The sequence below is a fragment of the Arvicola amphibius genome, chromosome 12, assembly GCF_903992535.2.
Source record: "Arvicola amphibius chromosome 12, mArvAmp1.2, whole genome shotgun sequence".
Lineage (NCBI taxonomy): Eukaryota > Metazoa > Chordata > Mammalia > Rodentia > Cricetidae > Arvicola > Arvicola amphibius.
The window spans coordinates 47,535,579-47,559,421 of record NC_052058.2 but is presented as its reverse complement, the minus strand read 5'-3'; the positions used below and the strand labels follow the sequence as shown (position 1 = coordinate 47,559,421).

The window sequence follows — 23,843 nt, the reverse complement described above, 5'->3', positions numbered from 1 at the left end:
CAAGGGAAGCAAGACCAGCTTGGGTCCAAAGTTGGGTTTTGCAACTGTGTTACTGAATAGGATTTAACAGACCTCTGAACCTTCCTAAGACTTGATGTCCTTAGAAGTGACATGGGGATAAAGTGTCTTTCCCAACATGGTAGAAAGGTTAAGCTAGATATCATGTGCACAAGCTATAGTGCTGCCATGCAGTGGTAGTTCTCACAGCTGAGTAGAGATGCGGGGGTGATCCTACTTTAGAGTGAGCACCCACCGAGCGTTAGCTCTTTTGCTCTTCCCTAAACTGTCGAACCTTAGGACAAAGTCACATATTCTCTGTTCAGCTCTCTTCCTCTGAGGAAATCTCTATGTCCATATGTCCCAGGATTCTCTGAGGAGCCTGTCCTAGTATGCCTCACATTAAGTCTGGAAACTCTGATGTTCTACCAACTCCCTGGACCCAACTGTGTGTCTGCACATTTGCGTGCCCCAGAGGCACATTTTGGGATGTGTTTCCTGAGGCAGATCTGTGAGCTTCACTTTTCTCATATCTGTGGATGGACGTTTTAGAGAAGGTTGAGAGAAGGGGAAGCAATTTCACTATCCAGATCCTTCTGTAGCTTTTAAAAAAGATTTAAGGTGTGTGTGTGTGTGTGTGTGTGTGTGTGTGTGTGTAAGATAGAGAGACAGAGGGAGAGACACACACAGAGAGACAGAGACAGTCAGAAAGAGACAGAGAGGCAGAATGAGAATTCCACATATGTGTTAGTGCTTGCAACAGAAAATGGAATCAGATATCCTGAAGCTGGAATCATGAGATGCCCAGTATGGGTGCTGGGAACCAGTCTCAGATTCTCTGCAAGATCAGTAAGTACTCTTAACTACTGGAGCCATTTCTTCAGACTCCATGGATTAAGACTGGGAACTTTCCCCCCGGCACATTTTCCCCATGGGGAACATCCTTGGCTACAGTTTCTTTGGGCATACTCGGAGTGCCTGCCATTCGCAGGTGACAACAACAAGAAGCAGCCCAGTGCTGACTCTTCCCAAATCATCCTGTTGAGAGACAGCCTTCAGTCAAGCAAGGGATGATGCGGATCAAACGTGCAAGAAATGTAAACAGAGTAGGCAGAGGGTGTCATGCCTTATATGAATAATTGCTTTGTGCAAAACATCCGTGGTTCTCAGACTCAGAAAAAAGGGAGGCAGCTTTAGCTTCAGGAATCCCCAGTCTGGCCTCATATTCGTTCTGTTGCCATGGATGACCTGGAAAGTCTGCCCGTACAAGCATGCCCAGTTCACGTGCTGCTAAGGGGTGGAAGCAGGGCTTTGTACTTGCTGAGCAAGTATTCCCTCAACTGAGCTGTGGCCCTCACTTTAGAGCTGAAGTGTGTGGTCCCTCTTGAGCTGGGGTAGCTTCACCAGGCACCATGCTCTACTCCTGGGAAGCTCTGCTAGGGCCTTCGCTGAGACAAGCCAACCTCCCTGCGCTTCTGCAGACTCTGCCTTTGCACACAGTCTACATGCTAGAATCAGTCTTCCGGGACACATCAACCTCATCCTCCTTGGCATTTATGTGTGGCTATGGGCAAGATACTTGCCCTCTCTGGGTCACAGTTAATTAACTCAGACCTGTGGTTGGCAGGTCAGTGGCTCCCACCACTTCCCAGGGACTGAGAAGCTAGTCTATTTTCTACCTCGTGAAGGCAGGGGTACGCAGATAAGCAGAACACACCCACCCCTGTTCTCTTGAGCTGACCAGTGAATGAGCCTCAAATGACCCCAGGAGTGTGAGGGAAATTACCATGTGAGAGTAGCAGGCATGAAGAGACTGTGTTGCTAAAAGAGAAGTCCAAGTCTGGAAAGACCAGAGACCTGTTTGCTGCACAGCTGAAGGATGGAGGATGAGGTTGATGTGTCCCGGAAGACTGATTCTAGCATGTAGACTGTGTGCAAAGGCAGAGTCTGCAGAAGCGCGGGGAGGTTGGCTTGTCTCAGCGAAGGCCCTAGCAGAGCTTCCCAGGAGTAGAGCATGGTGCCTGGTGAAGCTACCCCAGCTCAAGAGCTGTAGTCCCAGCAATGGGTGGCAGAGACAAGCAGATTCTGACAGCTTGCTGGGCAGGCAGGCAGGCTTTCTGAAAGAGCAGAGATCCTGTCTCTAGAGAATAAGGTAGAGTGTGGATGAGGGGGATAACTAGCATCCTCCTCCATGCAGACACGCAGACACGGACACACTCACACACTCACAGACACAGAGAGACAGACAGACAGACAGACACACACACACATTCTCATTATAACAAGACTTAATGTGGTAGATCAGGATTTTACCTTTTAGGAGATTCCCTGTAGACCATTAGATCCTTTACCTATAGTTTTAGAGAACACTGAGATCTATCTTTAGAAAGGACAAACCAGAAACCCTGAGGTGGAATACTGCCCCCCTGCCTCCTGTCTTCCCAGCACACTGCAGCCCTGGGTGACTAGGGCCAGCATGCTTGACCTTTCTTTTTTTTTTTCTTTTTTTTTTTTTCTTCGAGACAGGGTTTCCCTGTAGTTTCTAGAGCCTGTCCTGGAGCTAGCTCTTGTAGACCAGGCTGGCCTCGAACTCAGAGATCCGCCTGCCTCTGCCTCCCGAGTGCTGGGATTAAAGGCGTGTGCCACCACCGCCTGGCTTGACCTTTCTGAGCTTGTATCTGCAGCTCCAAAGTAACAAGGCCTGAGGAGCAGTACTGGGTGGGAGTGCTAACTGTTCCCACACAGTACTTGGGTAGGAGTGCTAACTGATCCCACACAGTAGGGCTCCCCGCTTCCACACAGTGTGGCTGCCTGCTCTGGGTACACACACATTCCTCAACTGTTCTCACTGGAGGAGAACCTTGACTCCCAGTCAAGGGTAGGCAAAGGCCTGTTTCACTGCTATTCTTTTTTTAAAAAAATGTTATTTATTTGTATCTTATGCCCATAGGTGTTTTGCCTGTATGTAGTCTATGTGAGGTTGTTAGAAGCTCTGGAACTGGACTTATGGACAGGTGTGAGCTGCCGTGTGGGTGCTGGGACTTGAACCCAGGTCCTCTGGAAGAGCAGCCAGTGCTCTTAACCACTGAGCCATCTCTCCAGTCCTCCACTGTTATTCCTAAGGAAATCATGAAGCTAGATGTCCCCTGAACATTCAACTATGCTTCAGGTTCATAAAGTTACCCAAGAAGATACCTTCAGGCAGGAGAGTTAAGATCACACCATTCATGCCTTTCTTTACCACTTTATTATTATTATTATTATTATTATTATTATTATTATTATTATTATTATTTTATTGATTTTTGTGGATTTTACACCATGTATTCTGATCTCACTCATCTCCCTGTCCCCCTTGCATTTTCCCTCTGCCCTTGTAACCTCCCTGCCAAAAAACATAACCAAATTAAAAAGAAAAAACAAAAACCAAACCAAACCAAACCAAAACCAAAACAAAAGGAGAATCTTGTGCTGAAAGCTGTAGTCACTGGTCTGGTTCAAAGCCTTTAGTGTTTTGCTCTTTGCCTTAGCTACTGTGAGAATGAAGACAATTCTCAACAACTAGATTGTCCAGAAATTGTGGACATCACTGGGAAGGGGCGCATGGTCATCGTGAAGGGCCCCAGAGGAACCTTCTGGAGGGACTTCAATCACATCAATGTAGAGCAGAGTCTCCTTGGGAAGAAGAAGGAGAAGGAGAGGAAGAAGAAGAAGCTTTGTGTCGACAAATGGTGGTGTAGCAGAAAGGAACTGGCCCCCGTCAGAAACATCTGCAGTCACGTTCAGAGCAAGATCAAGTATCACACTGGGCTTTCGCTATAGGATGAGGCCTGTGTACGCTCACTTCCCCATCAATGTTGTTATTCAGGAGAATGGGTTATCCAAAATTTCTTGGGTGAAAAATACGTCCACAGGGTTCAGATGAGGACAGGTGTTGCTTGTTCTGTCTCTCAAGCCCAGAGGGATGAATTAGTCCTTGAAGGAAATGATATTGAACTTCTTTCAAACTCAGCGGCTCTGATTCAGCAAGCCACACAGTTAAAAACAAGGATATCAAAAAAGTTTTAAGTTATCTATGTGTCTGAAAAGGGAGCAGTGCAACAGATTGATGAGTAAGACCTAAGTTACCCAGCTCCACAAACAAGATCCTGAATTTTAAATACCATTTGGGCTGTCTTTTGGGACAATAAAAGACTTGTATTGGAAAAAAAGCCTCTGGCTCTCACTGGGGCTTCTCTTGGATATCCTGTTGTCCTGTGTTATGGAGATCATGTTGTTTTGGGTCTGTAGGTTGATCCCCTCCAACATAGATTCAGTGGATGTTGGGGTGGGCCAACTCATAGTCCCGACTCTGGGCCTGGGTGGTAGCTGGCTTGGTCAGCTAGCTAGCCTTCCCTCATCATTACTACCCAGATGAGCTCTCCAGCTCTGCCTCAGCAAGTTCACCCACAGCAGCCTGGAGAGGGGCGAGTTCATCTATTCTCAGGCACTCAGACCTGGGGTCCCCTCATATTACCAGAGGCAGCTCTACTGTTTTCCCAGGCAAGGTACAGAGCCCTCTCTCCCAATTGCTGTAGGGGACATATGTTTGGGGGGGGGGTGCTGGGTCAATTCTCCTCTCATGCCCTCAGGACTGGTTCACCTGCATCCCTGATAACCGGATCAACTCTAGTGTGCTGTCCAGATGGGAAGCAGAGGCTGTTTTCTCCTGCATTGCAGCCATCACTAGCCATCAGGGCTAGTTCTCCTCTTATTGTGACCCCAAGGCCAGCTCTCTCACTTACCCCAGGTGGTAATGGGTGATGGGGGAGTAGGGCATCTTTCCTTCTCTGTGCTACCACATAGCAGATGAGGGTCCACTCTGCTGGTCTCATGCCCTCAGGGATGGCTTACCTGTGTCCCTGACCACAGGCTCAGCTCAAATGTGCATCCCATGTGAGGAGCATGCTCATGGTGAAGGGTGGGATCATCATCTTTCTCAAGTGTGGTGGTCGTTGCGGTGGTGGTGGTGGTGGTGGTGGTGGTGTGTGTGTGTGTGTGTGAGAGAGAGAGAGAGAGAGAGAGAGAGAGAGAGAGAGAGAGAGAGAGAGAGAGAGTTCTCCCCTGAGAGGTAGAGCTAGCCTCTAGCTTTCCTACTACTATATCCATATATCCAGTGAGGATCAGGACCAGCCATCTCAGGGACAGTGAAGGGTGGGGCTGGATCAGCACATCATGGTTCCAACGACTCCCTTGCTAACACAAGTCATGAGCATTACCACAGACCCCAGCTGCAGGAGAACCATGCAACCAGACATGGCCCTCAGCTGCAGGTCTTGCCCAGATGACACCAAGGCCCCTTGGATCAGCACAGCCGCACAAGCAGCATGGCCCTTGGGCATCCACATGGTCCCAGGTGGCCTGCCAGACCCTGTGCATCCACAGAGCCCTCAAGGGCAACTGAAACCAGACATGGCCCTAGGCAACAGCCTGTGCCCAGAAGTCTCCATGGCTCCCGGTGGCAGTACCAGCCAGCCAGATCAGCATGGCTCTGGGCGTGGCACAGTTCTCAGACACTGACATGGTCTGAGGTGGCCCACTAGGGTGCTCTACATGGCTCTTGGTGACAATAGGAGCCCTGGACATCAATCAGACCCTGCCTGCTATAGCACCACAGACCCAGATATAGTCCTGGTGACAATACAAGCCACTCAGATCAGGATGACCCTGGTGGCAACATTCTCGTCAGATGCTCTCATAGCCACAGACTGTGACCCAGACCCCAGGCATCTATGTGGCCTTTGGTGACAAAACAGGCCACAGACATTAATACAGACCCAGTCATGGTCCAAGCAGTAGCCTAGGTCCAGATGTCCCCATGGTCCTAGTAGCAGTGCGAGCCATTCTGACCAGCATGGCCCCCGTAGCAGCATGGCCCTGGGATACTAATGTGGCCCCAGGCAACTGCTAGATCCCTGGCATCAGCATGGTCTTTAGTGGTTTCAGGAGTCACAGATGTCAATATAGACTCTAGATAAGGCAAGGTCATGGACCCAGACATGGCCCTCAGTCACAGCCCTTATCTGGATGATACCATGATCCCAGTTGACAGCACTGACCACCCAAATCAGCCTGACACTGCCAGTTGCACAGCCTTTGGACACCAACATGGTAACAGGTTGCAGCCCAGTCCGGGGCATCCATGAGGGCCCTGGCAGCAACATGGATTAAGGACATCAACACAGATCCTGGCTTCGGCAGCACCCATGGTCCTCAGCAGCAACCCAGTTTGTCATCATGGCCCCCAGTGGCCATACAGGCCACCCAGATTGGTACAACCCCCTAGGCAGCATGACCCCACCACAGGCTTCTGCACAGCCTTCAATGACGACAGGAGCTACAAACACCAACACAGCCCTTCCACCTGCTCCAGATCCCTGGATCAAGACCTGGCCTGTGGTTATAGCCCAGGTCCAGGCATCTCTCTGGACTTGGGTGGCTAGCTGGCCACTTACATCAGCCTGTCCCTCACTACCCTCACATCTCCTCATTCCGCCTCTTCTTCTCTTCCACCTCCCCACCTTGTTCTCTCTCATCACAATGGCACCCAACTGCCCAGCATCAGGGTTCTGGGCTGGGTTCCAGGTGGCGCTTCGTTGAATACTGCCTGACCCAACCATAAGGGATGTCACAGAGCTGTTGCCTTTCCTCTCTCTGGTGCCTGGGCCTAGAGACCTAAGGCAACCATGGGATGATGGTACCTGACTGCCTGACACCAGAGGCACTGGGAGGGCTCCTGATTGATTGTGGCCCCCATAGACCTAAAAGTCTACATGACTGCCATCTGTATCCATCCCAGATTCAGGCCTGGTAGAGCCATTATCTCTTTACCACTTTTTATTTCCCCTTGGGGAGAAGACTTGAGGTCAAGGTTTCCATTATAAAAGCCACAGTTCACTTTGGTTGCTAAGTACAAGGTTTAGCTCCCGGCTATTGCCAGCCTAGGAGAATACGACCTACCTGCGGGTCACTAGTTAAGGTTTTTGTGGCTTCTGGCAATGTGATAAATAAATGTAAGAACTCCAAATGAGGTTCTCTGCATGGACAAGGGTTTTAACATAGTTATGTTAAGGAACTTTTCGTTTTTTATTCACTGCCCGCTCAAAGAACCTCACTCACCCAAAACCTAGGAGGCCCCCTCCTCTTTAGTTTCAGGTTGCTATTTCATGAAGAGCTGTACTTGTCAGAAGTCCTTCTTGACTACAGGGGTCTCATACTTTGAGAAGCACTGGTAGTCAGCCCATGACCCAAGGCAGGACATGCCGGTGTTCTGGCTTTCCAGTAGCTAGTTCATGAGCCATGACATGACACGCCCATGTCCTGGGTTTCCAGTAGTCGGCCCACCACACAAGGTGGCATACCTGTGCCCTGGGTTTCCTACCCTTATCAGAGCAGCTGGAGGACTTTATGGCCAGTAACTGGAAGCAGACATGTCTGCCCTTCAAGCCTTGATATGCACAGAGCACTTGGGCTATATATTAAGTTGCCTGTTTGTTTTGTTTTTTTTTTCAGAGTAGAAATCCTAAAAGTACCAATGCCAAAAGCACAGGCTTGTGACAAGAAGGAAGGACGATGGTACTCCAAAAGTACTCAGCCCCATGCCCTATACATGATGAGAAATCACAAATTTATATGTAATGAACTGTTACCAGGGCCAGGGACTGGTTTTAATTCAGTGTGGAAGATGCCACAATCTAGCCTTCCTTCCTTCATCCCTCCTTCCCTCTCTCTCTTCCCGTCATTCCTCCTTTGCCTTTTCTTCCCCCTCTCCTTTTTTCCCTTCCTCCTTTTCATTCCTTCTTTCCTTCTTGCTTTTCTCAACAGATCATCTTAGTGATTCTCACAGCTGGAACTGGAGACATTTCCTATTGTGATATTTTACTATCCTCCGAAGGCGAGGAAAGCATTGGCATGACCATCTGCTTGGGCTGCAGCATCTGGTGCCTAGTTATAGAGAAGAACCAGACACTTGGTGAAGAGAGGACATAGAGAATATGGTGTGGCCTCTCCTTGATTTCTGCAGCCCTTCTTAAACCTCGCTGGGCACTGTCGCCATCTAGGCTCTCTGTCTTCGTCCAAAATACCTCTCCATCCATTGCTTTGCTCCATCTGATGTAGCAACTCTCTCCAATGGCTGTGGAAGTCTGTCCTGGTACAGCTGCTGTGATGGCACCAAAAGCATACACTCTCTGAAGAGATGTCTCCTCTTTTTGTAACACACCCCAAGCCAGGGACCTCTGCAGGAACAGATCCAGACGAGGGACATTTCCAGAAACAGGTCTGAACTGACAACTGAGGCTAGAGCAGGACTGAGAAAGCAAATTCCAAGGGAGTAAAGCAAAACCCAGGAGCGCTGAGCGACCTCCAGGAACACAGAGTGACCAACAGGGTAACTAGAACCGTGGCACTAACTGTACCATGAGGAACAACCACCTGAGCCTTGGATTCACTGGTATCTAAAAGATTAATCAACAGAATCACAGATAGCCCCAACCACACTTATTACACGACACCAGTATAACATAAAGACCCTACAACAGCAAAACTTGAACAACCAAATATTGATGAAGCAGAAGAAAATTACCTAAAAAATAACTTCAGGAGAATGTTTGAAGCTCTTAAAGAGGAAATGAGAAATTCCCTCAAAGAAATGGAGGAAAAGGCAAACAAAAATTGGAAGATATCAGCAAATCCCTTAAAGAAAACCAAAAAAAGCAATCAAACATATGAAAGAAACTATTCAAGACTTGAAAACTGAAGTAGATACAATAAAGAGAACACAATCTGAGGGAATTATAGAAACAAAAATCATGAGAAAATAATCAGGAACCACAAACAAGCATGAACAGCAGAATACAAGAGATGGAAGAGAGAATCTCAAGCGCTGAAGATACAATAGAGGAAATAGACTCATCAGTTAAAGAAAACATTAAATCTAGCAAAAGCTTAACCCAAAATATCCAGGAAATATGGAACACCATGAAAAGGCTACACCTAAGAATAATATGCATAGAAGAAGGAGAAGTTCAACTCCAAAGCACCGAAAATAAATTTAACAGAATCAGAGAAGAAAACTTTCCCACCCTAAAGAAAGATGTGCCTATGAAGATACAAGAAGCATACAGAACACCAAATAGACTGGATCAAAAAAAAAATTCCCTCACCACATAATAATCAAAACACTAAACATACAGAGTAAAGAAAGAATATTAAGAGCTGCAAAGGAAAAAAGCCAAGTAATATATAAAGGCAGACCTATCAGAATTACACCTGACTTTTCATTGGAGACAATGAAAACCAGAAGATCATGGTCAAGCGTTATGCAGACACTAAGAGACTATGAGATGCCAGCCCAGACTACTATACCCAGCAAAACTTTCAATGACCAGAGAAGGAAAAAACAATATATTCCATGGAAAAACCAGACTTAACTAATATCACAAACCCAGCCCTACACAAAATACTAGAAGGAAAACTCCAACCCAAGGAAGTTGTCTAAATCAACAAAAAATACAGACAATTGATGATCTTATAGCAGTAAATCAAAAAAAAAAGGAAAAAAAGCACAAATTAACATTACCAACAATGAAAACTAAATTAACAGGAGATAGCAATCACTGGTCACTAATATCCCTTAATATAAAAGAACCCAACACACCTATAAAAAGGCACAGGCTAATAGATTGGACACTAAAACAGAATCCATCCTTCTTCTGCATACAAGAAACATACCTCAACCTCAAAGACAGATACCATCTCAGAGTAAAGGGTTGAGAAAAAAAATCTGTCAATGTAATCCATCATATAAACAAACTGAAAAAATAAAAACCACATGATCATCTCATAAGATGCCGAAAAAGCTTTTGACAAAATACAACATCCCTTCATGATAAAGGTCTTGGAGAGAGAAGTGATACAAGGAACATACCTAAACAGAATAAAGGCAATATACAGCAAGCCAACAGCCAACATCAAACTAAATGGAGAGAAACTCCCAGCAATCCCACTGAAATAAGGAACAAGACAAGGTTGTCCACTCTCTCTATATCTATTCAATATAGTTCTTGAGGTCCTAGCTAGAGCAATAAAAAACCAAAAGGAGATCAAGGGGATACAAATCAGAAAAGAAGGAGTAAACTTTCACTATTTGCTGATGATATGATAGTTTACATAAGCAATCTCAAAAATTCTACCAAAGAACTTCTACAACTCATAAACACTTTCAGTAATGTAGCAAGATACAAGATTAACTAAAAAAAAAAAATCAGTAGCCCTCCTGTACACAGATGATAAAAGGGCTGGGGAAGAAATCAGAGAAGCGACACCCTTCACAATAGCCACAAATAGCAGAAAATATCTCAGAGTAACTCTAACCAAACAAGTGGAAGACTTGTATGACAAGAACTTTAAATCTTTGAAGAAAGAAATTGAAGAAGACACCAGAAAGTGAAAAGATCTCCCATACTCTTGGGTAGGTAGAATTAATATAGTAAAAATGGCAATCTTACCAAAAGCAATCTACAGAGTCAATGTAATGCCCAGCAAAATTCTTCACAGACCTCGAAAGAACAGTACTCAACGTCATATAGAAAAGCAAAAAATCCAGGATATCCAAAATAATCCTGTTCAATAAAAGAACTTCTGTAGGCATCATAATCCCTGACTTCAAACTCTACTACAGAGCTACAGTACTGAAAACAGCCTGGTATTGGCATAAAAAGAGACAGGAGGACCAATGGAATCGAATAGAAGACCCGGATATTAATCCACATACCTTCCAACACCTGATTTTTGACAAAGAAGCAAAATATATCAAATGGAAAAAAGAAAGCATATTTAACAAATGGTGCTGGCATAAGTGGATATCAACATGCAGAAGAATGAAAATAGACCCATATCTATCTCCATGCACAAAACTCAAGTTCAAATGGATCAAAGACCTCAACATAAAGCCAGCCACACTGAACCTTATAGAAGAGAAAGTGGGAAGTACACTTGAACGCATTAGCACAGGAGACCACTTCCTAAATAAAACCCCAGTAGCACAAACACTGAGAGAAACAATTAATAAATGGGACCTCCTGAAACTGAAAAGCTTCTGTAAAGCAAAGGACATGGTCAATTAGACAAAACGACAGTCTACAGAATTGGAAAATTTTTTCACTAACCCCATATCAGGCAAAATATATATAAAAAAAACTCAAGGAATTGGTCATCAAAAGAACAAATAATCCAATAAAAATGGAGTACAGACCTAAACAGAGAAATCTCAACAGAGGAATCTAAAATGGCTGAAAGACACTTAAGAAAATGTTCAACATCCTTAGTCATTAGAGAAATGCAAATCAAAACAACTCTGAGATTCCATCTTACACCTATAAGAAGTGCCAAGATCAAAAACACTGATGACAACGTATGCTGGAGAGGTTGTGGGATAAAGGGAACACTCCTGCATTGCTGGTGAAAACACAAGCTGGTACAGCCCCTTTGGATATCAATATGACGATTTCTCAGAAAATTAGGAAACAACCTTCCTCAAGACCCAGTAATACCACTTTGGGGTATATATCCAAAGGAAGCTCAATTGTACCACAAGGACATGTGCTCAACTATGTTCATAGCAGCATTGTTTGTCACAGCCAGAACCTGGAAACAACTTAAGTGCCCCTCAACCGAAGAATTGATAAGGAATTGATAAGGAATTGTGGTACATTTACACAATGGAGTACTACACAGCAGAAAAAAACCAACGACATCTTGAATTTTGCAGGCAAATGGATAGAGCTAGAAAACATCATTTTGAGTGAGGTAACCCAGACACAGAAAGACAATTATCACATGCATTCACTCATAAGTGGTTTTAAAACATAAAGCAAAGAAAACCAGGCAACAAATCACAATCCCAGAGAACCTAGACAACAATGAGGACTCTAAAGGAGACATACATGGATCTAATCTATATGGGAAGTAGAAAAAGACAAGATCTCCTGAGTAAATTGGGAGCATGGGGACCTTGGGAGAGGGTTGAAGGGGAGGGAAGAGGCAGCTCAATAAAAATCAATTAAAAAATACCTGCAACGAAATGTATTATATTTGCTAGGTCTGCCTGTTCTTTGAACAGAAGTGCATATCATTCTAGGTATTGATAATGCAGCACCGGCTACTCATGTGGTCAGAATGAAGTTGAGCCTCTCAGTTTCTGCAATTATGACTTTATCAACTCTCTCTCTCTATACACACACACACACACACACACACACACACACACACAAGGTGAGTGCATGTCTCTGTGTAGGGAAGGTCAGAAGCAGTAGCAGACACATAAGTCTATAAATCATAGACCTGACTATGCCCATTAAAACTGAGTGAGATGGTATCTGGGGTATCTGGTACATGAGATCCATGCATGGCTGTTTCCTTTGAGTGGCGGGTCACAAATACAAAGTATGTTTCAAATCAGTTCTCAGGGTCATCACAACCCAAGGACCTGCTAGGGACCCGGTCTGTTCAACAAATCTACTCATATTATCATCATCCCATTCTTGCTTGCTCTGAGTGTTTCGACCACGGTGTCACTGTGGTTCAAAGTCCAATACATAACATAAGTGTGGAGTTCACCTTGGTTAAAGCCAGCTCGTTTTGATACCAACCATCTCCTGCTACCAAATTCACACCTAAGCAGAGTAGACATAAGATATCAATAGAATACCTCTTATGGATTCTTTTTAAAGTGCCTGGGCTGGGGCCTGGGTATAGCTCCATGCTAAAGTATTTGTCTTCAAAAGCATAAGGACTTCAGTGTAGTCTTCAGAGCGCACATTTATAAAGTCAAAAATGGTGGCACATGCTTATAACCCCACAGCTGGGAGGCAGAGATGGGATGATGCCTGGGACTTGTCCAGCCATGTTAGAGTGATCAGTGAGCTCCAGGCTGTGACAGATGCCATCTAAAAGGAAGCGGACAGTGTTCCTGAGGAAGGTTGTCCTCTGTCCTCCACACTCACACATGCATGCACATGGACCTTCACATATGTAAACATGAACATACATTTTTAAAAATGTATCTGGGAAAAGGAGAAAGAGGTAATGTGAAAAAAGCAAGGTCCCAAACTCTCTTCTTGATGGTAGAAGCAGAATGACTCATAACTCCCAAATGGATTACAAGCATTTGTTAAACTGTTGTTCATTACCATGTAGTGTGACATCAAAATGGCGAGGAACGCATCTATTCGGACACAGGTGACAGTTCTTGTCTGCGAGAATAAGTCAACAACTAACTCTTACCACGTTCAACAAGTTGGGAGATTTTGTATTTTTAATGAAGCTGAGGTCAATAATCCCACGTCAGTCAAAAGCAACAGTAATCAGGGCTGTACTGAAAGCATAAATAAACACAGAGAGACTAAAGTTCAGAGCCAAATAGCTACCAAGAAGCAGGTAGTTTATTTATTCCTCTGCTATTTTGTCCTGAACTCATGGTGGTTTAGAATACAGGCTCATTTCTTGCTTCCTCCACCTGTCTACTTCGGCTTATAGAGCACCCACAAACACAGTAACTGAAGGATTGGGGCGGGAGAAGCACCTCATTTTACGCCTTGATTGTGTCAACATGTGACATCTAGGTTAAGGAAAACAGGGGCAAAGAGACTCTGTAATTGTTTTGATATAAGAACAATGTGGTCTTGGTCTTACTGCAAAAGTAGCTAGACAATGTAAGAAAATACGTGAATTATTTCGTAAACATTAAGGTCTCTGTCACCAGGAAATGACTTGTTAAAGTAGTCAGTAGTTAAAGTATCTTAAGAGAGACTTTGAATATCAGAATTTCCAGATCCTTAACTTTACCTGGTTTGTACATGCTACTTTATGTCAATTCAAAGGAACTCAAGTAAATATGGTAGAACTTAAGTAAACTTGCATAGGGAAACCAAAGATGGTTATGGTCTCTGCTGAGAGAGAGCGAGCAAGACCTGTGACAAGCAGTAGTTTAACCAGTGTAAATTAAAACAGTGTCAACTGAACTCCACATACCCAGCACTGTGAAAGTTCAAGTCAAGATGGCCCTAGGGTCTTGCCATCTTATTTTTTCCTAATGGATCTAGAAGTGTCCAGGCTGAGGAACACTTGAGTGAATGACCAGCAGTACAACGGTTTCTCAAAGACATTTTGTTTGTAATGCAGACCCCAGACTACTTCCGTATGAAAGCAGCATTAGGACTAGACAGCTAATTTGTTAACTCTTCCCATTTCTAAAACTTCCCAAGTTGAATTATCTTAGCTAGGAGAATGCTTTCAAGAACTATTCCAAACACGTATGCCAATGGCCTGCCATCCCATGCAATAGGATTGATTTTCCAGAAAGATGCCACGCAGCAAGGTGCTAAGTTAGGAAACTGGGGAGAGACATGTTACTGAGAAAGGCTTCTTAGCATGAAGCAATGCCCAAGCCCAAATGATTTTCATGTGTGCAGCTCAGCACATGTCTACGATACCCTAGAAGTCTGCATTTTCTGGGTGGCCTCAGGATAAAAAGGAGCTGTCATTACTCTGGTTCTAGTGTTTTTATTTACTTGAAAAATTACCCTCTGTGTTTCTCCCTTTCTTGTTGTCTCTGTCTGTCTGTCTGTCTCTTGCGTGCGTGTTTGTATGTAAGTATGTATATGTGCCCATATGTGAATACACATATCTGTGTATAGGTGTGTGTGTGTGTATAGGTCAGAGGTCAACATTAGTTGTCTTCTCCTACCACTCTCCATCTTCCCTTCTTTTTGTTTTTGTTTTTTTAAAGACAAGCTCTCTTTAATGTAGTCCTGGCTATTCTGGAACTAGCTCTGTAGTCTGGGCTGACCTTTAACTTACATAGATCTGCTTTTATTTGCCTCTGCCTCTGCCTCTGCCTCTGCCTCTGCCTCTGCCTCTGCCTCTGCCTCTGCCTCTGCCTCTGCCTCTGCCTCTGCCTCTGCCTCTGCCTCTGCCTCTGACTCTGCCTCTGCCTCCTGATTAGTACCGGAATTAGAGGTGTGCACCACTACATCCTGACTCCATTTTACTTTACAGGGTTTCTCACTGGACCTGGAGTTCACTAACTGGAGATTAGCTGGCTAGTAAGCCCCAGGGATTCTCTTGTGTCTACCTTCCATGACTAGGAATGCAAGCAGGTACAAGGGTGTGGTCTAAACTCAGGTCCTCATGCTTACCCACCAAGTGCTTCATTGAGTGAGCCATCTCCTGTGTTCATTATTGCAAGTATATAAATGAAGGATGAATGAGACCATTACCTATTGATTTTATATGCTAAAACACAAGAGTGATTGAAGAAATTGAAATATTTAAATAGACGTGCAAATTCTTTTGGAAATTGAAAGGAACACACAGAAATCTTCTTTCTTGTTGATGGTGTTTTTTCCCCTTTTTGGATCCTCCAGGCATTTTGCTGATCTATTTCCAGAATATGCACTTGTGTAATCTCTTACTAGGAAATTGGACCATAGAGATATCAAACCACGATGCCACAAGGTCCTTGCTGGTCAGCCTGTGTCTAATGATTATGTCTCCACAGACTGACATGTACAGTTGAGTTGGAAAATGCCAGATTAAAAAAACCGAGAGCCAACATATGCAGCCAGCCTGCATTGAACAAGATAACACCCTGGGTGACAGTTGGTGGCTTTGATGTAGAGCAGCTGCATTGAATCTCATGCTCTCGACAGGGAGTCAGACATGCACCCAGGGAGGACAAATTCTAAAAAATTAATAAGCTTCCATATCATTAATAATTAATCTCGAAGTCGACAAACATTGGCATTTTACTCTGGTTAACACTGGAGAGGACATGGATTAGAACTACCTCCCTCTGAAGAATGCCCCAGAATTAATTCATCTGGGGTGACTCTCAAGTCCTGATCAGAAGAATAGGAGTTCAGAGGTGGCTTTAACAGAAGCTGGGCCAGCAGTTGTCACCATTCATAAGAATGCATCATGTTTTGCTAATCAATATTCCTGCCCCTTCCTATATAAAACTATTAAATTTGTATGTATGTGTATATGCACATGTGTATGCACACGTGTGTGCTGAGGCCAAGGGCAACCTCGGTGTCATTCCTCCAGCTATATTTGTTTATTTTATTTATTTACTTGTTTGTTTGTTTTGAGACAGGGTTTCTCACTGGCCTGGAGCTCACCAAGTAGACCAAAGTGGCTGGCTAGCAAGCCCCTGGTATCTTCTCTTTTCCCTCTCTATAGCCGCAATTACAAGCATGTATCTTTGCACTTGGCTTTCTTTAAGAAAAAAAATAGTTCTAGGAATCAAACTTAGGTCTTCAGGCTTATGTGGCAAGCACTTTATTGATGGAGCTATTTTTCCAGGTCCAGGTTTAGATTTGATACTAAATGAAGAGTGGAATTTTTCTCATGAAATCTACGATCTCCATATGTCAATACTTTTCACTGGGTAAGGAATGGGATACAGTCCCCCACACGCCTATCCAGAGGTTCTATGATAGATAGGGATCAGGGACATGTTTAGTGTCACGGTGCTACTGTGTGATAGAGTGCTACACACTTCCTGAGATAGAGGCCAAGAATCCTGTCCAGCATCCCATAATTCCCAGGCCAGACCCTTACAGGAAGACAGTAGGAGGTCCAGCACGTCAGTATCACAGCAGTGAGAGGCCCAGCTGCCGTTCCTGGCTTCAGAGAAGCAAGGGGTCCACTGGTCTGATGGCATTTGCTTCTGGTGACAAAGAGCAAGTTGTAGCCTGCCGGAGAGGCTTAACTTCACTGTGCTAATCCTCCAGCCATCAGATCCTTCCCACCATCACCAGCTGGCCCGAGATCTAAAATAATTAGAAGCCAGAAAGAGACCAGAACGGAAAAACTTGAAAGTTCATTCCGTGTGAAGAAATTTGTTCAGGAAAATCACAGGGAGGTGCAAGTAATCCAGACTGGCATTTGTGGGACTTGCAGAGCTGATTTCTCTAAGATGTGTATGACACGAGGACACAAATCAGGGCCTTGCTGGGGAAGTTTTGAGGCGATCAACCTCACAGGGTCACACACAGGTTCCTACTGCAGCTCCTTTGTCCAGGAGAAAGCAGAGCTGACTGACCAGGGGCGCTCTTTTCTAGTCTCCATCATGTCTACTCTGACCAAGGCGTAATCACAGCTGAGCCTCTAGTTGTGGCCCAGAGGAAACAGGTGCATACGACCAAGCCATTCCTGAGTGAAAAACTTGAGACAATGGCCAGAAGAAAGTCAGAACAAGAGAACTAGGAAAGGAGGTGGGGAGTTTGGGTAAAATCAGGACTGCAGTTGGGGACCCAGGTGCATGATCGAGCTACCTCATTACTGGGTTCATTTTAAATGCTGAAAAACCAATTTTGTTCCTAATAAAGAAAATTTATTGCCCTCCTATATCAAATTCCAATTTTAGTGGAATGGACTTTTTTTTTTTTTGTCAATGTCTCTATTTCATAGCCACAGATAAAGATGAATGCTCGGTTCTAACATCTGTGCTTCTGAGGATTCCTTCACGGGATGAGAAGCCACACAGGCCTTGTTGAGATGAATGCTTGCTGAGTTCATTTTATAGCAGATCCTCTTCAGTCAGTTTCTCTTCCCTGAACCAGGTATCTTTGCAGTGAGAGAAAGGTGGGGATTTTGAGGCCACAGGCACACTTCAGTCTTTCCTTTCTAAAATGGATTTAAACACCAATGGAAACATAGTGTGTGTGTGTGTGTGTGTGTGTGTGTGTGTGTGCGCGCGCGCGCGCGCGCGCACACCAATGACAACCTCAAGAAACATCCACGTTGTTTCTTGGGATAGGTATCTCACTGACCTGAGGCTGACCAATTCAACTAGATGAGGAGAGCTGGCCAGTGAGACTTGAGATCTCCCCTTTTTGCCTCCCAAGCCCCAGTATTACAAGTGTGCACCCCTATATCCAACTTATTATGTGGGGGCTAGGAATCAAACTCATTTCCTCATGCTTCCACGATGGACACGATCTTTCCTGCTTTGCTACCGCTCTTCCCATGGACAAAGTCGAAAAGGTAACTTCTGAGAGAGGGTGTCCAGCTAGTTTCTTCTTAATGCTCAAGAGGCAGAGACACAGACTTTACTGACATACATACCTTCTTGGGCTCATTATAACGAAACCAGCTTGGCTTTGCTATCCCTAGTCATCTCAATGGCCTTCCTTAGCAGATACAGATAAGGAGAGAAACGGAACTGAGGGCACCAGTTAGAAGAAGGCAGTCTGCTAGGCTCCCTTCCATGCTAGCTGAGGAGACCACCATGTCTTTCCTCATCATCCTCTGCAGTGCTTCCTCGGGTATTTCCCACAAAAAAACCACCGAGGGAACCAGGTATGTCTGTGAGATTGTGGCTTCTGCTTCTCCCCTGTTTTCTCCAATGAGTGTTTTGTAGTTAATTGGTTGACCTGTTCTTTATGGCTAGTTGAGCAGATTCAAGAGACAAAGAGAAATGAAGAGCCATGGCAGGCCCGAGAGGGACCACCTGGGGCACTTCTACCATCACTGCCGCTATCTTTTGTGGTAGAGGCACACAGCTTTGAGGTGAGCCAAGTCCCAGCTGAGGAAGGGGGCTGAGCTACAGCCATCGTGCCGGAGCTTTAACAAGACGGTGGATGTTGGTCTAGGTAACCTCAGAGAAAGCTTTGCCACAGAGCCCCAGAAATGAAGGTTCACACGTGGCTGAAGCCAGGGAATGGACAAAGTTCTGTATGCTTCTCTCGTGAGCCCCCAACATTTACCTGCCACCACAAGGTGGTACCAATGGACAGAGTGAAATAATCATAGAGCACAGATGCCGGCTCAGTTAGAGAAAGATGCCTTTACTTCTCTCCATCACTGCCACATACTCTCCACCTCCCTACTCAGACTCTGACACGGGTTGCAGCCAAGGGAGAGAGGGAGGTAAGGAGTTTTAAGGTATATATGGAATTGCTGGCTGAAAGTAGACTTGACTTTTGGAACTAAGCACAAAGCTCACCATTTACACACAAGGAGTGTCACAGAGACATGGAGAAGGGGGCTGGGGCTGTTGCCAGTGGTCCAGCACTTGCGGAGCATGCACCGAAACAGAGCAATAAAACCCAAACCAAATATCATCTACCAATAACAAACCAAACCAAAGAAAACAAGCTGAAAAGAAGCAAAATAAAAATCCCAAAGCAAAAACAAACCAGGGAGAGAGATAAGAGAGAAGGAAGGGAAGGGCAGAGAAGAGGAGGTGGGAGACTTGTGCTCACACAAGAAGGTTGACAGTGACACCTGAAGAAACCATCTCGGGTATTACATCAACAGGTTGGCACACTAGAACTCATCCCTGAAGACTGGCTGTTCAGTGAGCTACAGGACTTCCCCACTGGTCCACGTTAATACTTCTTTTCTTTGCTATATATTAGAGATAGAAGAAAATGAGTTTAACATTTCAAACTTCTTAAGAGAACTAGAGTTCTGAAAAAAAATCGTGTCCTAAAAGAGGGTAAACCAAAGACAGTTTATTCTTTCCTTCATTCTTGTCCATTTTTCCATCAACATTTGGTCATCCCAGGCTGTGCCGGCTAGTGGACTTGGTGCTGAGTTTAAATTGATTGTCCATCTCCTAGAATTGATACTCTAGTGAGAAATGCAAACATCAGTCTAGTAGCTCTACACATTGATGTAAACTTACAGAGGAAAGGTAGCTCCAACGTATGAGAAACTTCATGGAAGACACCCAGCCAAGCTGCTTTTGAAGTGAGAAACAGATGGAAGGACAAACTGGCTGAGCCATAGCAGGGAAGAGCATCCCAGACAGGAAGCGGATGTGTTACAGTACCACGGCAGGAAGCAATGCAGAAGCTGGAGGATGAGGCCGAAGGGTCATGGTAAAGGGGAGGCTGCTGTGAGATAAAGGTGGGGAGACACACAGGGACCAAAACATGAATGTATTCCCTTGAGCTTTTGGAGCTTTTCCTTGGGGGCTGGACAATTGGAGTCAATGTACATTATACGTCATGATATAAGTGTGCGTGGGGGGAGTGAATACAGACAACCAGAGGCAAATCCAATCCCTGCCTTTCCCAAGTGGCACATACTTAGAGATGAGTCATTTCCTATCTTTCTCGGGCTGCTTTGAATGCCCTGATCGTAGAGTGTTTTTCACAATCACAATAGCACCTCAGCCGATCTGCTTTGGTGGTTCATCATAAATACCGGCCAGCTCATTTGTATGTAACTGTGATTTCAAAATGACCACCTATTTAACACTCGGGACTTCAATAGCCTGGAGATGCTATCAGATGGACAAGGTGATTAGGCAGGCCTTTGCTTTAAGCTCTCTCGGACTAGAAACTTTGTCATTATGTATACCCTTTGGTCTCATAAGCCTCCCACCCGGTAATGACTGAAAGATGCCGGCCTCATGCTAGGTATTAATGACATAATTGCCGTGATGATGATGGCCGGAGGCTGCTACCAAGTGACACAGCTGGCACAGCTGTACCAGCAGTCCCGAGCATACACTATGAACGTCCTGCCTCCTTGACGGCCTGAGAACCCTGGCTCAGAGCACTGCAGGCCAATTTGCTTACAGCAGAGGAGAGAGCCGGCAGCCTTGCTTTCCTAGATTAGGGTTGATGGGACCCTGGGGGGCGGTAGGTCCCTCCCATCTGTTGTTTTTTAAAAGGGCTGATCTCAGAGAACAATTTTCGATGTTCAAAAATTCACCAACTAAAGCATGAAAAGCCTCCCTGCACATCCTTTTCACCGTGTTGCTAAGACCACGTTGACCTGCCTGGGGAATTGTCGAGAAGCCTGGAGAGAAGAAAACCCAGCAAAATGCCTTCTGACACCAGTAGAAACAACTTCTTCCAAAACAGCCAGGGCCACTGTATTGTATTAGGTGGGTCTTAATGAATTCTGAGAAGGTGCACTTAACTGTTGACTTGGGGCATTTCTTCTTGTCCTTAATTAAGTGGTGAAAAAGTGACTAATCAGGAATGCTAGCCCTGAAGACCCCAGGACGCCAGGATGGATGGGAGCGGATATTTCAAAGTTCAAGGCAATTACCATGGCTACTCCTTTCCGTTAATACTGCCTATTTTGTGTCCTGAGATCTGTCTTTAAATTTCTGTGTTACCATTGAGTTTAACTGCTGCCCTTCACAGTCTGCTTTTGCTTTGCTCCTAGCCTGTCTACCGTAAGAGATCTTTTGTTGTTACCCATTTTATTTTTGTACGTTATAAAGAACATTTGGAGACAGTGTTCCATCTGAAGTGCATTGCTGCACTGTTGAGGCAGGCGGAAGTAAGCCGTTTGCAGTTGACGAACTGGAGGCTCGGAACAATAGAGACAAATTCTAAATAAGTCATTTATCTAATTCTTCTGTGCATTCACTCAGCAATGGCTCATTGAACTCATGTTTTTGATATTCAATCCCAATACGCTGGAAGATGAGAAAGCACTGTGGCTAAAAGAATATGGATAAACAGACAAGGGTTGAATTAATACTGTTGGCTATTTAAGGCTTCTCGAATTCAGTGCTTCTCACAGGAAAGACAGTGTCTTGTGTTTGTGGGGGGGGGCTTCTAGGTCGTTTGGTGGCATACCGGCTTCTATCATTGGAAGCCTAGAGCATGCCTTATCTTGTGGCAGTATCTAAACCCAGCTCTAGACATTGAGCAATGCCCCCTGTAGGACAAAGGCAGCATTGCATTGACAGTTCACCATTGAGTTAACTGGATTTTGGGTACAGCTAGTTCCCGCCTTTAAGTCTATCCGTTTCTACCTCATGGCATTGTGGCCGTTAGTGAAGGAACCGAAAGTGACCGGAGAGTAGAAGACACAACCTATATGCTATTGCTCTTAGTTGGGCCACTCAGTAATTCAAGAATGCCTACTACGTGCAGCTACAAACAGGAAGGTAGGGGTAGATTCAGGTCCCAACTTTCAAACCGGACATCCCATCTGCTACCCACTCTTCTATGCCTCCCTTCTTGGAAAGCCTTGTTTTGTTCTTGCTATTGCCATCTGGAAACATCCATATGGTCCTTCCTGTCTTCTTTTATCACCTAAGATACAGAGAAAAGCTCAAGTTTTGAAAAGAATTTCTTGGGTTGACATTTACGAGAGTGCCACAAACGATGGTTACATGTGACCCTTTTATCCTGAGGCGGTCTTACAAAACCTGTCACAGGGCCCTGGAATGTCTCCATATGCTGCCGCTGCAGTGCAATGTACGGCACTTCTGTAGCAGCATTTGGAGGTGACATGGGATGAAAGGAAGGGGGGAAATTAAGATGACACGGTCAGCAATTTCCTAGAGATGAGTTTTGTGTGGTGGGGAACCTTCCAGAATATGAATAAAAGCAACAGTGTTGATAAATGATGCCACTTTGGATTTCCTTTGTTAGGAGCTGTGGTTTGACAGACTTCGAGATATTTATTTGTAGAAAAAAAATCTCCTAGTCCTAACAATGAATACATCTTGAATAAGAAAAGGCTGACATTTGACTTTCCCCAAGCAATAAAGCATTTCCTCTAGGCTGAACAGTGCAATCAATTTTTCCAGGCTGCACCTGAGCTGAAAAGAATGCATTCTTCTATTCCTCCACCTTTCTTTTCTATCATTACCTTCGGTGTTTTGTCAACATGGTCCCTATAATAGGAAATACTCATCTAGGAGACTAGATGCAAGAGACTCTAGAATCATAATACAAACAAAATTAAGACACGATGCCAAGAGACTAGAATGCCATCTTGTGATAATGACCTCCACCAGCTGCTACTCTGGGGAAGGAGAAGCAGATCAGAAATCTAGATTGGATGGTAGCCAAGACCTGCACTTAAATGCCAGTGCCCAAGCATCCCTAGGTGATAACCGAGTCACAGTTTTATAAAGCATAGTCTGTTCTTCGTTCATGGGAGAAGTTTAGGGCCCACAAATTTAACTTATGTTTGGATGACATGTTTGCACAACCCTTTGGAAAGAAGTGTTCTTGACATTACAGAATGATTTTGTTTCTGGTTGTTCAATCAATTTTCACTAAAGTGTCAATAACTTCTGGAGCCACCTTTCCCAGGAGACGCATTTACTGTTTAATAAGTGGAAAAGCTTCTAGACATAGCTTCTCAGAGGGCATGAGTTGAGGATGCTTCCTACCTGGAGAAAGCCACACAAGCAGAGTGTACAGTGGAAGGAAGCTAAAAGTTACCTGAGCAGGAAGAATGGAGTTGTGTGGCTTTCAGGGGGCAGAAGTTGAGAGAAATATTAAGCCTTTTATCTGGGAAGAGCCCTCATGCTTCTGGAGGCCAGAGTACCAAATCATTACCATGCATATCTTCTGGCATTCTAAAAGATGTCATTGATGGTGTTGATGAGATCATCAACTGCTGTGTTAGAAGGTAAGATACTTATTCACCACTTAGCCTAAGTCCTGACCATTTGCTGGTGTATTCTCAGTACACAGAGGCAGAAGGAAGATACTGTCAAGTTTTTTTTTTTATGGTGGAGAGTCATAATCTGGTTTGTATTGTGCATTGTTTTTTATTACAAGTCATAACAAGTAAAGTTGACCCCCCTTTCTCTGTATGTGTGTATGAGAGAGGGGATAAGTAGGTGTGTAAACATGTGAATCTGAGTGTTTACCTGTGTGCGCATATGTGGAGCTGGAGGTCTCCCACTGAACATGGAGCCCACTGACTTGCTAGACTGGCTTGCCCCTGAGCAACTTCAGGGATCCTCTTAGCGTTGGGGTCACATTAAAAACATTTGATATCATGGAACCAACAGAATTCTGTCT

At 44.7% G+C, this 23,843-nt stretch overlaps 1 protein-coding gene and 1 pseudogene across 1 annotated transcript in view; one reads left to right on the top strand and one right to left on the bottom strand.

The window, feature by feature from the left end:
• The window catches only part of Cadps (calcium dependent secretion activator), a 441,394-nt gene that overhangs the window by 248,745 nt on the left and 168,806 nt on the right, over nucleotides 1-23,843 (bottom strand).
• On the top strand, nucleotides 3,539-4,113 carry LOC119827371 (annotated as a pseudogene).